Source organism: Rattus norvegicus, chromosome 17 (genome assembly GCF_021556685.1).
Source record: "Rattus norvegicus strain SHRSP/BbbUtx chromosome 17, alternate assembly SHRSP_T2T, whole genome shotgun sequence".
Lineage (NCBI taxonomy): Eukaryota > Metazoa > Chordata > Mammalia > Rodentia > Muridae > Rattus > Rattus norvegicus.
Window position 1 is genome coordinate 53,442,329 of NC_141550.1, and position 12,397 is coordinate 53,454,725.

At 40.0% G+C, this 12,397-nt stretch overlaps 1 protein-coding gene across 2 annotated transcripts in view; it reads left to right on the forward strand.

The window, feature by feature from the left end:
- Positions 1–12,397, forward strand: part of Rala (RAS like proto-oncogene A) — a 53,035-nt gene that overhangs the window by 16,830 nt on the left and 23,808 nt on the right. Inside the window, 1 exon segment of one of the 2 annotated variants that reach the window (NM_001414180.2) lies at positions 78–144. The gene's annotated coding sequence lies outside the window, so the exon portion shown is untranslated. 2 annotated transcript variants of the gene reach the window in all.

A 12,397-nucleotide genomic window follows, 5' to 3' on the forward strand; every position in this document is an offset into this window, starting at 1 on the left:
TGGGATCTATGTATTTATAAAAGGACTAGAGGAAACTGTACTTCCGCTGTGTGACAACAAGGTTTGTCGTCTTGCAGGAACCATCTCTGAGCAACAAGCTTGTGGCACCTTGATATTAGGCTTACTGCTACAAATATACAAAATGTAAGTTCCTTTGCGTTATAATTCCCCAACCTTAGATGTTCTTTTGTTAAACAAATAGCACAAGAATGAGTAAAGTCCTTCTCAGCTAAATATAGATAGAAAAAGGAGGTTCAACTAAACCAACATTTACATACAGTGAGATAAGTAAAAAAGGAAATAGAAACCTGTGGGGGAAACAATGGGTTATAATATTCTGGAAATCAAATTGTTGTGTGTGTGTGTGTGTGTGCATTTTTTTTTTAATGTTTTATGAGAGGCTGGCAAGAGCTCGCTGCTCTTCCAGAGAACCAGAGTACAGTTCCTAGAAGCCATGTCAGAAAGCTCACAACTACCTGTAACTACAGTTCCTGGGGACCCAACACCCTCTTCTGGCCTTCATGAGCACCTACACACACACACACACACACACACACAGAGAGAGAGAGAGAGAGAGAGAGAGAGAGAGAGAGAGAGAGAGAGAGGAAGAGGAAGGAGAGAGAGAGAGAGAGGGAGGAGAGAGAGAGCGCTTAGACATATACATGAATAAAAATAAAGAATGTTTTTCAAGGAAGTTGTTTATGAAAAGGAATGACTGTTTCAGTCAACTGCTGCCACGGGAAGGATCACGAAGGATCGTGAAGACTGGAAATTGACCGCTAGTGTTAGCCGTGATGCCCTTAATAAGAGCCAGTAAGAACAGACTTGAGAGACAGTGAGAGGAGGAATACATTAACGATTGTAAAAATGGAAGTGCAGCTGAGCAGTTTCTGTTCTTTAAGATGAAGTGTGGGAGCTGGGTGGTGGTGGCACATGCCTTCAATCCCAGCACTAGGGAGACAGGCAGATCTGAAGTCAGGGCCAGCCTTGTCTACAGAGTGTAAGTGCTAAGATGTCCAGGGTTACATAGAGAAACCCTGTCTCAAAATACAAAAACAGAAAACAAAACAAACAAAATAAGATGAAGGGATGGGTCCGTCTCAGAGAGAGGAAAAAATTGATGAATGGCAGGAAGGCAGTTTTGTGGAGTGATGTTTAATTAGCTGCAGTGAGTGGGATCTTCTGTATGAGGGTATGCTGTATAAGCATCAGGATTACCGAGATAATTTATAAAAGGGGCAGAGAGCCAAATCCACCCCACTGCCAGATTTTAGAATAAAAGTTTTATTGGAATATCGCCATACTTTTCCATTTAGGTATTGTTAGTCCCAGTGGCAGAGTTGAGTAGGTGCTACAAAGCTTTAAGTATTTGCTAGAAAGCTTGCTGACTCTAGGTTTATAGTAGTTGAAGGAAGGTTGAAATACTGATAGGGACTCAAACAGAAGCCAAATAAGGGAACTGATTTTTTTTTTTAGCAATGTATTTATTTTTGTTTTGGTCAAAACATAAGAAATGAGAACCTTGAATTTACAGCAAACTGGCTTGAATCCTCGGCACTTTTCCTAAGGTGGGTTCCTGAAAAGTCTGTTAGCGTTCCATCTTCATGGCAAAATACTGAAAACAAAAAATCATTATAAAAGGAAGAAAATTGTTTCCAGACCCTTATGAAGCTGAGCCACTAATGGAGCCACTAATTACTCAGGACAAGCAAAGGGGGTGGGGGTGGGAGGGACGACAAATGAGGAACTAGACCTTGTCTCAAGTTTTAGCTATGACTCCGTGGTAGATAATATACCAATTAGATTGGAGCTCCAGCCCAGTTACTTCCCAGAGGTTCCACCTCTGATTCTGTAGCTTTAGAGCTCAGCCCTTCAGGATATGAGGTTTTAAAGGACATTTTAATCTAAATCATAACAGCCTCCAAAATTGTAGGCTACAGGCTAGCTATATAGTCATATCTTGCTATATTGCAAACCACCTCACCTTTCCTGCTTGGAACAGTGAACATTTATGTCTCGTACCACTTCTGTGAATTAGGAGTCTAAAACTTGCTTAGCTGTGTGGTTCTAACTCAGTATCCCAACAGGCAGAAGCAACTGAGACATGGCTGGGTCTAGAGATTCTGCTTTCTGTTTATATCGCTGTTTGCAGGAGACTGGGACTCTCGATAAAACTACTCACAACATGGTTTCCCCCAAGTAAAACTGAGAGAACAGAAACCTTTGACTTTTATAATACGCCTTCCTCTCAAATGCATTGTATTGTAACACATACTGACCTTAATACAACCTTCGCTGGGAGCTTTCTTAAGGGCTGCTGCCCACACTGGCCTAATTGAATGGTAGTAAAATTCTTCAAGTTGTGTTCTTTCAGCATTGCTGGGCAGCCAGTGTTTCTCTAGTTACCCAGAGTAGGTATTTGTGACAGTTTGGTTATATTATAGTCATAAACACTTGTACATTTTTTTCACCAAGTTTTTTCCTTTTTCTTTTTCCCCTGATTTTATGAATAAAATTCATGGTAGAAAACTGGTATCCAAATAAAATATATAACTAGTGAAGTTATTACTGAAATTTTATTTTGCTGATATTTTTCTTGGTATTTATATATTAAAAATATAGTTCCTACATAAATTCTATTTCAAACTTCTGTATTGGTTACTTTCTGTTGCTGTGACAAAGACTCTGACCAAGAAGGCAACTCAGAAAATCTGTCAAGGCCTCCTAACCCTTTCTAAACAGTCTAGCAACTGGGGACCAAGTATTCAATCATATGAGCTATGGGCAACATTCTCATTCAAACCACATCCATTCCCTGGCCCCCATGGCTTCTGGCTGTATTATAATGCAAAATGCATTCAGTCCTATTTCAAAAGTCCAAAGCATCTTCTGAGGCTCAAGGCAATTTCTTAACTGTAACTGCTTATAAAACTAAAAAAGGAAATTATATACTTCCAAAATACAATGGCTCAGAATATTAGTGTTCCGCTTAGGAACACTAATGGGGGTGAGGGGCATGCAGTGAGGAAATACTGAAAGAGAGTAAAACCAAAACACAGGAGAGCAAATTCTAAATCCTGTTATTCCTTGTCTGATGTCAGAGCTTAGATGGCTCTGTTCTTCTGGCTTTGCTGCCTGCAATATACATCTCTCAAACTGGTTCTATTCCTTGTGTGCAGCTCTCCTTGGCAGATGTACCACAGTTCTGACACTGCTAACATAATCTAGGCCTCACTTTCTTAGCTTCACATAATGGTCTTTCAGGGCCTACATGCAGTGGCTCCCCTGCCACACAAGCAGCCTCAACATCTCTCCTTAAGCACAGAGGAAGGACTCTGCATCCCTCTTTCTTTCTCTTGTGTCTTCATAACTAAAGCCAGAGCACCATCCGTGGACAATACTAAGTTCTACTCCTGATTGGAATGGAGCCTGGCCTCCTTGAATCACATTTGCAGCAGCTTTGGTTTGTTGCTTTTTTAGAAGCAGAAAATTGCCTAGTAGGTCTTTTCACAACTTGGAAGCTTAGCCTGGGGAGGGGTTCTTGTCCTGATGCCCCACCCCACCACCACACCTTTATTCCAGTGCACATCAGGCCTCATCTCAATCCTTATATCTTTTAGCACAAGCCTTTGCTCCAACATTAACTTTCTCTTACATTATATTTTGTATTTTCTCTTGCCCCGCTTACTCCTTTGCTGTAGACCCGCTTAAGAGTAGTGACCATGTGACAGCATTAGGCTGTCTTGAAATCTCCTCTGCCAAAAAAATTATTCCATTACTTTTCAATTTAGCCTCAGGCAGATTCCTAAGACAGGAGCAGAAGGCATATCAGATAATTGTCAGACTATCACAAAAATGGTTTCTAATATTATTCCCTCTGAAACCTAAGCTGGACCTCTACAGTCCGTTCTGCTCTTGGCACTGCCGTCTCCCAAGCTTCTCCTCTGATGGCCCATTAAGCTCTGTTTATAGCATTTAACCACTTTTCTAGTCCAAAGTCTCAAAGTCTTAGCATATGTTTAGGGAAAGCATATTGTCAAGTCTGTCACAGCAATACCCATTTCCTGGTACCAATTTCTGTTTTATTTACTTTTCTATTGTTGTCACAAAAAAACATAATGAAGACAACTTAAAAGAGAAAGCATGTTTACTGACTTAAACTTTTCCATGACTGAGCATGTTGTCAGGGACAGCTGAGAGCTTACATCTGGATCTGCAAGCAGGAGGCAGAGAGGATGCTTTTGGGATGACAAGAGTCTTGGGTCACACTTTCATCAAGGCCACACCCTCTAATTCTTCCTAAACAGTCCACCAACTGGGGATCAAATATTCAAAACATGAGCTTGTGAGAACCTTGCTGACCACCTTAAACCTCTAAGTTTCCAGTTACCTATATGAGGAGAAAGGCTTTGTAGAAATTGACTAATGACTGCCATATCAGAAAATAGAATTCCACTGTAGTCAGGCCTTCTTTAAAAATTCTATAAAATCGATATGCTTGTATTAATTCATTAAGGAAATTGCATGAATATTGACTTAACTTCGGAGGACTATCTCTTAATTCTGACTTATTGGGAGGGCATTTTGGGCAACAGCCTTATGAAAGCTAAAACAGCTTCCACACTTCACATGTCCTCCATACACAGGTACAGCCTGGGAGTAGTGTGACTCACAGGCCTTAATTTGCTGATTCTACCTCTTCTCTCTAGCCCTCCAGTTAGGGTTTGTTGGGGGCCAGATTGGAGAATTGGGAAAATGGCATTGTCACTTTACCCAAAGCCTTATACGTGCTAGGCAATCACTTTACTGCTGAGCTACACCCCAGGCTCTTAGTGAACAATTCAAACAGGGTCCCTGTTCCTCTGGGGATACAGTCAGTGTTAGTATTATTAATAAGCTATTCTTCAAGGTAGTTTCCTAGAGTGGCTTCCTGTCCAAATGCATGTGTGTATAGTTTCCTTTACAGAAAATGTACTAGATGAACTGAGTCCACTCTGCACTAGGAAATCCTGGTATCGTGATGAGAAGCACTGTAGAAATGGGCTCTAGAATGCTGGGAAAGCACTGAGGAGTTAACCACCTGGAAAGCAGGCAGGAGCAGGGGAAGCTGTGCAAGTCAATTCTGTTTAAACGGCCTTTCTTACCATGGGCACATTCACTTTACCCAAGTGGAAAGAAACGACAAGTCTCACTCAACATCCACCTGTCCTTCTGCAAATGCAAGGGTTACAGGCTTGCTACAGTGACAGCCCCACCTGACTTATATGGTTGGTGGGATTCAAACATTTACCAACTGAACCAACTCTACAGCACCCCAAATATTTTTTTTCAAATATTTTAACTAAAAAGATTTTGATTGAGTTTGTGTGGACCACAATAATTGCTGTTTATCGTTGACTTATAGCAAATGTGCATTAAAGTGGTCATCTTGGAATTCACTAAAATGTGGATATACAATAAGAAGTTCAATCAGTTCTGTCTTCTGCCCCATTCTTGCTGTTTAGCTCTTTGATGAGTGCTTACAGGCAGTTGGCTACATGTTTTTACAGTAATAAACTAGAAGATTTTGCCAGTAAGGCAAAATTTGCACATTTCTTATCTTTTCCTCAATAATTTTTCCTAATTATAAAAATCATCTCCCAATCTCCCATAGCTTATCTTTTTTTTTTTTTAATTAACTTGAGTATTTCTTATTTACATTTCGAGTGTTATTCCCTTTCCCGGTTTACGGGCCAACACGCCCCTAGCCCCTCCCCCTCCCCTTCTATATGGGTGTTCCCCTCCCCATCCTCCCCCCACTGCCGCCCTCCCCCCAACAATCACGTTCACTGGGGATTAAGTCTTAGCATGACCCAGGGCTTCCCCTTACACTGGTGATCTTACTAGGATATTCATTGCTACCTATGAGGTCAGAGTCCAGGGTCAGTCCATGTATAGTCTTTAGGTAGTGGCTTAGTCCCTGGAAGCTCTGGTTGCTTGGCATTGTTGTTCATATGGGGTCTCGAGCCCCTTCAAGCTTTCCAGTTCTTTCTCTGATTCCTTCAACGGGGGTCCTGTTCTCAGTTCAGTGGTTTGCTGCTGGCATTCGCCTCTGTATTTGCTGTATTCTGGCTGTGTCTCTCAGGAGAGATCTACATCCGGCTCCTGTCTGCCTGCACTTCTTTGCTTCATCCATCTTGTCTAATTGGGTGGCTGTATATGTATGGGCCACATGTGGGGCAGGCTCTGAATGGGTGTTCCTTCTGTGTCTGTTTTAATCTTTGCCTCTCTCTTCCCTGCCAAGGGTATTCTTGTTCCCCTTTTAAAGAAGGAGTGAAGCATTCACATTTTGATCATCCGTCTTGAGTTTCATGTGTTCTAGGCATCTAGGGTAATTCAAGCATTTGGGCTAATAGCCACTTATCAATGAGTGCATACCATGTGTGTTTTTCTGTGATTGGGTTAGCTCACTCAGGATGATATTTTCCAGTTCCAACCATTTGCCTACGAATTTCATAAAGCCGTTGTTTTTGATAGCTGAGTAATATTCCATTGTGTAGATGTACCACATTTTCTGTATCCATTCCTCTGTTGAAGGGCATCTGGGTTCTTTCCAGCTTCTGGCTATTATAAATAAGGCTGCGATGAACATAGTGGAGCACGTGTCTTTTTTATATGTTGGGGCATCTTTTGGGTATATGCCCAAGAGAGGTATAGCTGGATCCTCAGGCAGTTCAATGTCCAATTTTCCGAGGAACCTCTAGACTGATTTCCAGAATGGTTGTACCAGTTTGCAATCCCACCAACAATGGAGGAGTGTTCCTCTTTCTCCACATCCTCGCCAGCATTTGCTGTCACCTGAGTTTTTGATCTTAGCCATTCTCACTGGTGTGAGGTGAAATCTCAGGGTTGTTTTGATTTGCATTTCCCCATATGATTAAAGATGTTGAACATTTCTTTAGGTGTTTCTCAGCCATTCGGCATTCCTCAGCTGTGAATTCTTAGCTTATCTTTTTTACTTTCTTAATTATATTTTCAAGAGCAAAGTTTTTAATTTGATGAAAGTGACATCTTTATTGATTTTGCTTTTGATGTTAATAAGAAGTCATTACCTAAGTCAGAGTCACATGCTTCCTCCTATGCTTTCTTCCAGATTTGTGGATTTGTGGAATAGTTTTTGTATTAAGATGGTCCACTTAGAGTTACTTGTTTATGTGGCATGAGATATGGCCGTATGTTAATTTTTACAAGTGGATATCAGCCTCACTTTTCAAAGGTTTATCTTTGCTTCATTACCCTTTGTCCCTTTATTAGCAAATATTGAAAGCAATATTAGCAATAGAGTTACCATCAGAAAGTGAATGGTTAAGAAATTGCAGTGTGTCCACACTATACAGTACTACTTAGCAATAAAAGGAAATGAACTATTGATACAAGCAACAAACATAACAGTGTATATTGTCCCATGAATTGTAAATATGTACTATTTACAATTTTGTTTGTTAGTTTCTGCCTATCCATGCTTGCCGGGCAAGCAGTTAATTTTCTTTGTTAGCTTTTTTAATTTTTAAGAAATCAATTTAAAAGAAGAAAGCAGTACATATTACATAATTTCCTTTTTATGTAACTCTGGAAAAATCCTTCACTAATCTGTTAGAGAAAACAAGGTCTATGATGAAGATATGTATAGGGAAAGAAGGGATTATGATGTCCAAATCTGTGAATGTGTGCCGCGTCCTTTCAGTATAGTCTGGTTTAGTAAACCTGTACACGTAAATATCTGAGGTGTACATAGAGTCCCAGTAGGTAGGTCAAGTTTTCATAATCAAGGCTTTCTTTTCCCATCTAGAAATAATATTCAGAAAATACTGTATTATAAGTTAGAGTAGTCCAAGTCATATCAGTCCTAACAGAGCTTATTTTTGATATTAGTATTCGGCTGTCTACAAATCAATTTTGATAGTTGACCCAAATGTCCCCAAATTGTCCCCAAATATTTCATTAGCAGTAATTACATAATCATCTGAGTTAATATACATCATTTAAGAGATGGGGAATGAAAAGAGAAAAGAGTAGTGAAAGGTGGTATTAAGGAATTACCATCTTAAGCTGTGGTCAGATTATCTTTTTTAGAAGGTAGTTTTACCTTTTGTTACAATGAAGGCAGTATTCATCGAAGGAGCTCTGTAGTCCCTTTGACATTGGCCTTAGTCTGTAGACATTTTGACTTATTCTCCTGTCTTACTTGTTTAGCCCATACTTCATTATAGTTGTGTCCTGTTGACTGAAGTGTAACTAGCAAACCAAGATTCAGCATTACTTGATCTTTTTTAGTTCTGAATATCCTTTCAGTTTATGAGAACAACAGCTATATTTAGCCTTAAGAATTTTTATACTTGAATTAAACAAACCCAGGTTTCATCTGTTCTTGCTTGTAATTTCTCAGGTTGAACTCTTATAAAATAGCATGGAAAGAGCTTTAACCTGTTATTATCTTCTTTTCAAGCCCTTAGAGTGAAGCCTGACTCACTTAGGGTTAGTTATGAGGCAGGTACTGATTCATGATCAGGAGAGCTGGGGTAGAGAAAATTGCTGTAAGAGCTGCTGCTGGTTCTCTGGGGTGGACTGCAGCTGTTAAAGTGCCTACTGAAACAAGCCATGTCTTCTTAAAGCTCCCACTGCTGCCAAGGTGTGTTCTAAATCTGGCCAGTCCTTCAAATTAAACTAGATCTTGTAGTATAGTAAGCCAGTTATGTCAGCCTGCCTTGACTCCTGGGTTAGTTCTGGGTTTAATTCTACCACAGTAGTTCTCAATCAGATATTTACATTGTGATTCAGTAAGAAAATTACAGTTATGAAGTAGCAATGAAGTAATTTTATGGTTGGGAGTCAGCCCAACCTGAGGAAGAATGAGAACCACAGCTCTACTACAACTCCCTAGGACTCTTGCAAGTGACCTCTGTCTTCTGGTGCCTCTGTTTCTTCATATGAAAACTTGAAGGGTTTGCCTTCTATTATGCTACCTTCCGTGATTCTTCAGGGTTAGTTACTGTATGTATTTTTTAACTCTTCTAGGTAAAAAAAATAAAGCAGCTTATTAAAATCACATTACTTTGAGAGAGGGTCTTTCATTGAACGTAAAAGTTAGACTAGAACATACTGTATGAAATAAAGTAACTTAGACCCAAAAGAGCCATGTGTCTTTTTAACTTGAGCATACAATTTTATCTAATACCCTTTCCTTTTAGTCTTGTGTTGACTATGTGAATTTTTTTGGTCTGTTGGTTTTTTGTTTTGTCTTTTTCCTTTTAATTTTGGGGACAGGGTCCTTCTGTGTAGCTCTGACTGTCCTGAAACTCACTCTGTAGACCAGGCTGGCCTCAAACTCAAGAGTTTTTTGCCTGCCTCTGCTGCTTTCCCAGTGCTGTGATTAAAGACATGTACCGCCACCACCCAGCAATGATTTTTTTTTGTTTGAATAGCATGGATTTTTTTCTGTGTATGAATGTTTTGCCTTCATGCATGTAAGTTCCTTGTGTACATATGTGCCTGGTGCCCCTGAGAAGACATAGGAAGGCATTATATTTCCTGGAACTGCAGTTAGGGATGGCTGTGACTTTCCATGTGGGTGCTGCAGATGGAACCTTGGTCCTCTGCAAGAACAACAGCTGCTCTCAACTCCTGGGCCATCTCCCCGCACTTCCCTCTTACGTTTAATATCATGAAAGTGTGTTGAGAGAGGAAAGGTTGCAGGAGTGCCTGAGTGTGCCTCAGGTACCAATGCTAGGACTAGGAGAGACGCTCTTGGAAATGAGCCTGTGTTGACACGTTAGATACAGTGCATCCTTCAGTGCTACCAAGATGCTATCTTGACTGGATGAACAGAAGTGGTGTGTGTAGCAAGCAGAATTTAAAGTTTGCTATTTTATGTCCCCTCCCTGACTTTCCTCCTCCTTCTCATTCTTTCTCATTGTTCCTTAAAAAAAAATTGACTGTTTGGCCACAGTTCCGCAGAGTAGTGGTTCAACAGGTGATCTGTAAAAGGCAGGAAGAGAACCCATGGCTGGAGAGTCTATCTTCAGTTTTTAATTCTTGCTTTCTAGAAACTATTTCGGGAGGTAATTTTGAAAGCATTGTCTAATCAGTATGTCCTTAAGGAAGTATGTCCTTAAGACAGTACCTGACATTAACAATAAATGCATATTGGTGCGGGTTTTGGTTATGGGGGAAAAGTATGACCATGTGAAGTCTTAATTCAAAAAAAAAAAAAAAAGAAAAACCACTATATAAAGAGAACAGTAACTGCCTTAAAAGGCGGACTATCAAATGTTTGTAAACCAGAAACTATACTTAGATGCTTATTTTAAAATGTTTCATGTATGTATAACTAAGCATGACTTTGCATGCTTGTAATTCCAAAATGAGAATCCTCCGCCCCTTTTTATTGAAAATAGATTTTCCCCCTCATACAATATATTCTGAATACAGTTTCCTCTCCCTCTGCTCTTCCCAGCTCCCCGCCACCTCTCCTCCCATCTAGATCCACTCCCTTTCCCTCTGTTACTACAAAACAAACAGGCTTCTAAGGGTTAATAATGAAATACAAAATAAAATATAGTAAGATAAACAAAAACTATCATGTGGGATTTGGAGAAAACAAACAGAAGGAAAAGAGCTCAAATGAAGGCACAAGAATTAGAGATCCACAAGTTCATACACAGGAATCCCACTAAAACACTAAACAGGCAGCCATGATATATACATAGAGGACCCAGTACAGACCCATGCAGGCCCTGTGCTTGCTGCCTCCTTCTCTGTGAGTTCATATGAGCTTTGCTTATGTTGATTTGGAGGACCTTGTCTCCTTGTCCTCCATCCCCGTTGGTTCCCTGAGTCATAAAGGCGAGAGTGGGGGTACCTTGAGACATCCCATTTTGGGCTGTGTGTTCCAAGAGACCTTTCTTAATAATAGTAGTAGCAATATTTCATTTTCTAATCATTGTATACTAACCAACCTTTTCCCGATATTTCTTAATATATGGTTTGAGGGGCAAGGACTTCAGTAGGAAAAGGTCTGTTTACCTGAATGTAATCCTCTGAACCCTTGTAAAGGTTGACTAACAGAGAGAATAGGGTCTACAATATTATCACCTGATCTCCACACAAATGCAACAACGCACACTCATACACACACACACCATATATATTTACATACAGACAATTTAAAACATGAATATATGTTTGGAATGTGATATAAATCTTGTTCCACTACTCTTGCAATATAGTTTGAGTGGTTGTTTGTTTTGGTGTTGAGGAATGAACCCAGGACCTCAAGCATCCTATTAATTTTTTTAAGCTGAATAATTGAAACATGGTTAAATCAATTTTCTTTTGATTGAAGTTTTAAATTTTGATATAACAGTTTAAAAAAAAAAAGCCTAGACTTAAACCTCATACTTCTGCTCATACCCAAAACCAGTTGTGTTTCATCTTCTAGTGTCTTTTATACATGCAGAAATGCAGGCTATTTTTAAGAGATTTATTAATTTTTATGTATATGTATGAGTATTTTACCCATCTGTGTGCCTGGTGCCTATAGAGGACATCAGATCTCCTGAAAATGGATGGCTGTGAGCCACCACGTTGATCCGGGTAGCTGGACCTAGGTCTCTGTGAGAGCAGCAAGTGCATTTTACTGCTGAGCTTTCATTCCAGCTCAGATGATATATTCTCATTAAGCTTACCTCCCACTTCCCTGTTCTGACTCCTCCCCCATCTCTCTATCCATGTGTTCCTCCCCAACTTCACGTGTTATTTAGACAGCAACAACAAACCCTGAGTTCACTCAGCTCTGCCAATATGTTTATGGGTGTGAGGCCATCTCCTAGAACATAGATAGCCTCTCATGGGCCACAACCCCAAGAAAAAACTGATTCTTTGTCTGCCATCAGCTTCCCAACTGGAGTGGGCTGGGACTTCATGATCACATCTTCCCTCTATGCTGAAGTTTCGTCTGTCTTGATCTGAGCAATGCGTACTCTTGTTTTCTCTGGGTTGACAACTTGTGGGTCTTGTGCTAAAAGAAGATTCTCTGCTGAGATAAAGTAATTTATGTGTATAACAATAACTTATAAGAAGTAAGCTTAATAGTATGTCCATTTAGCAAAATAATAGTAATAGGGTCTCTCTTAGAGCCTAACCTATATGTATCCACAGGTTCTTCCCCCAATACTGGTGCCAGGCATAGATTCCATCTTGTGGAGCTTGCTCTAAGTCTAGTCAGAAAGCAGCTGGTCATTTCTGTAACATTCATATGTCATACCACTTGGTGAAAGTTTTTACTAGCATTTAAGCGTTGTTCAGTGGAGTCTCTGGTGTCTTTTCTGTATAGACTCTACAATTCGGAATGCTTTGAACT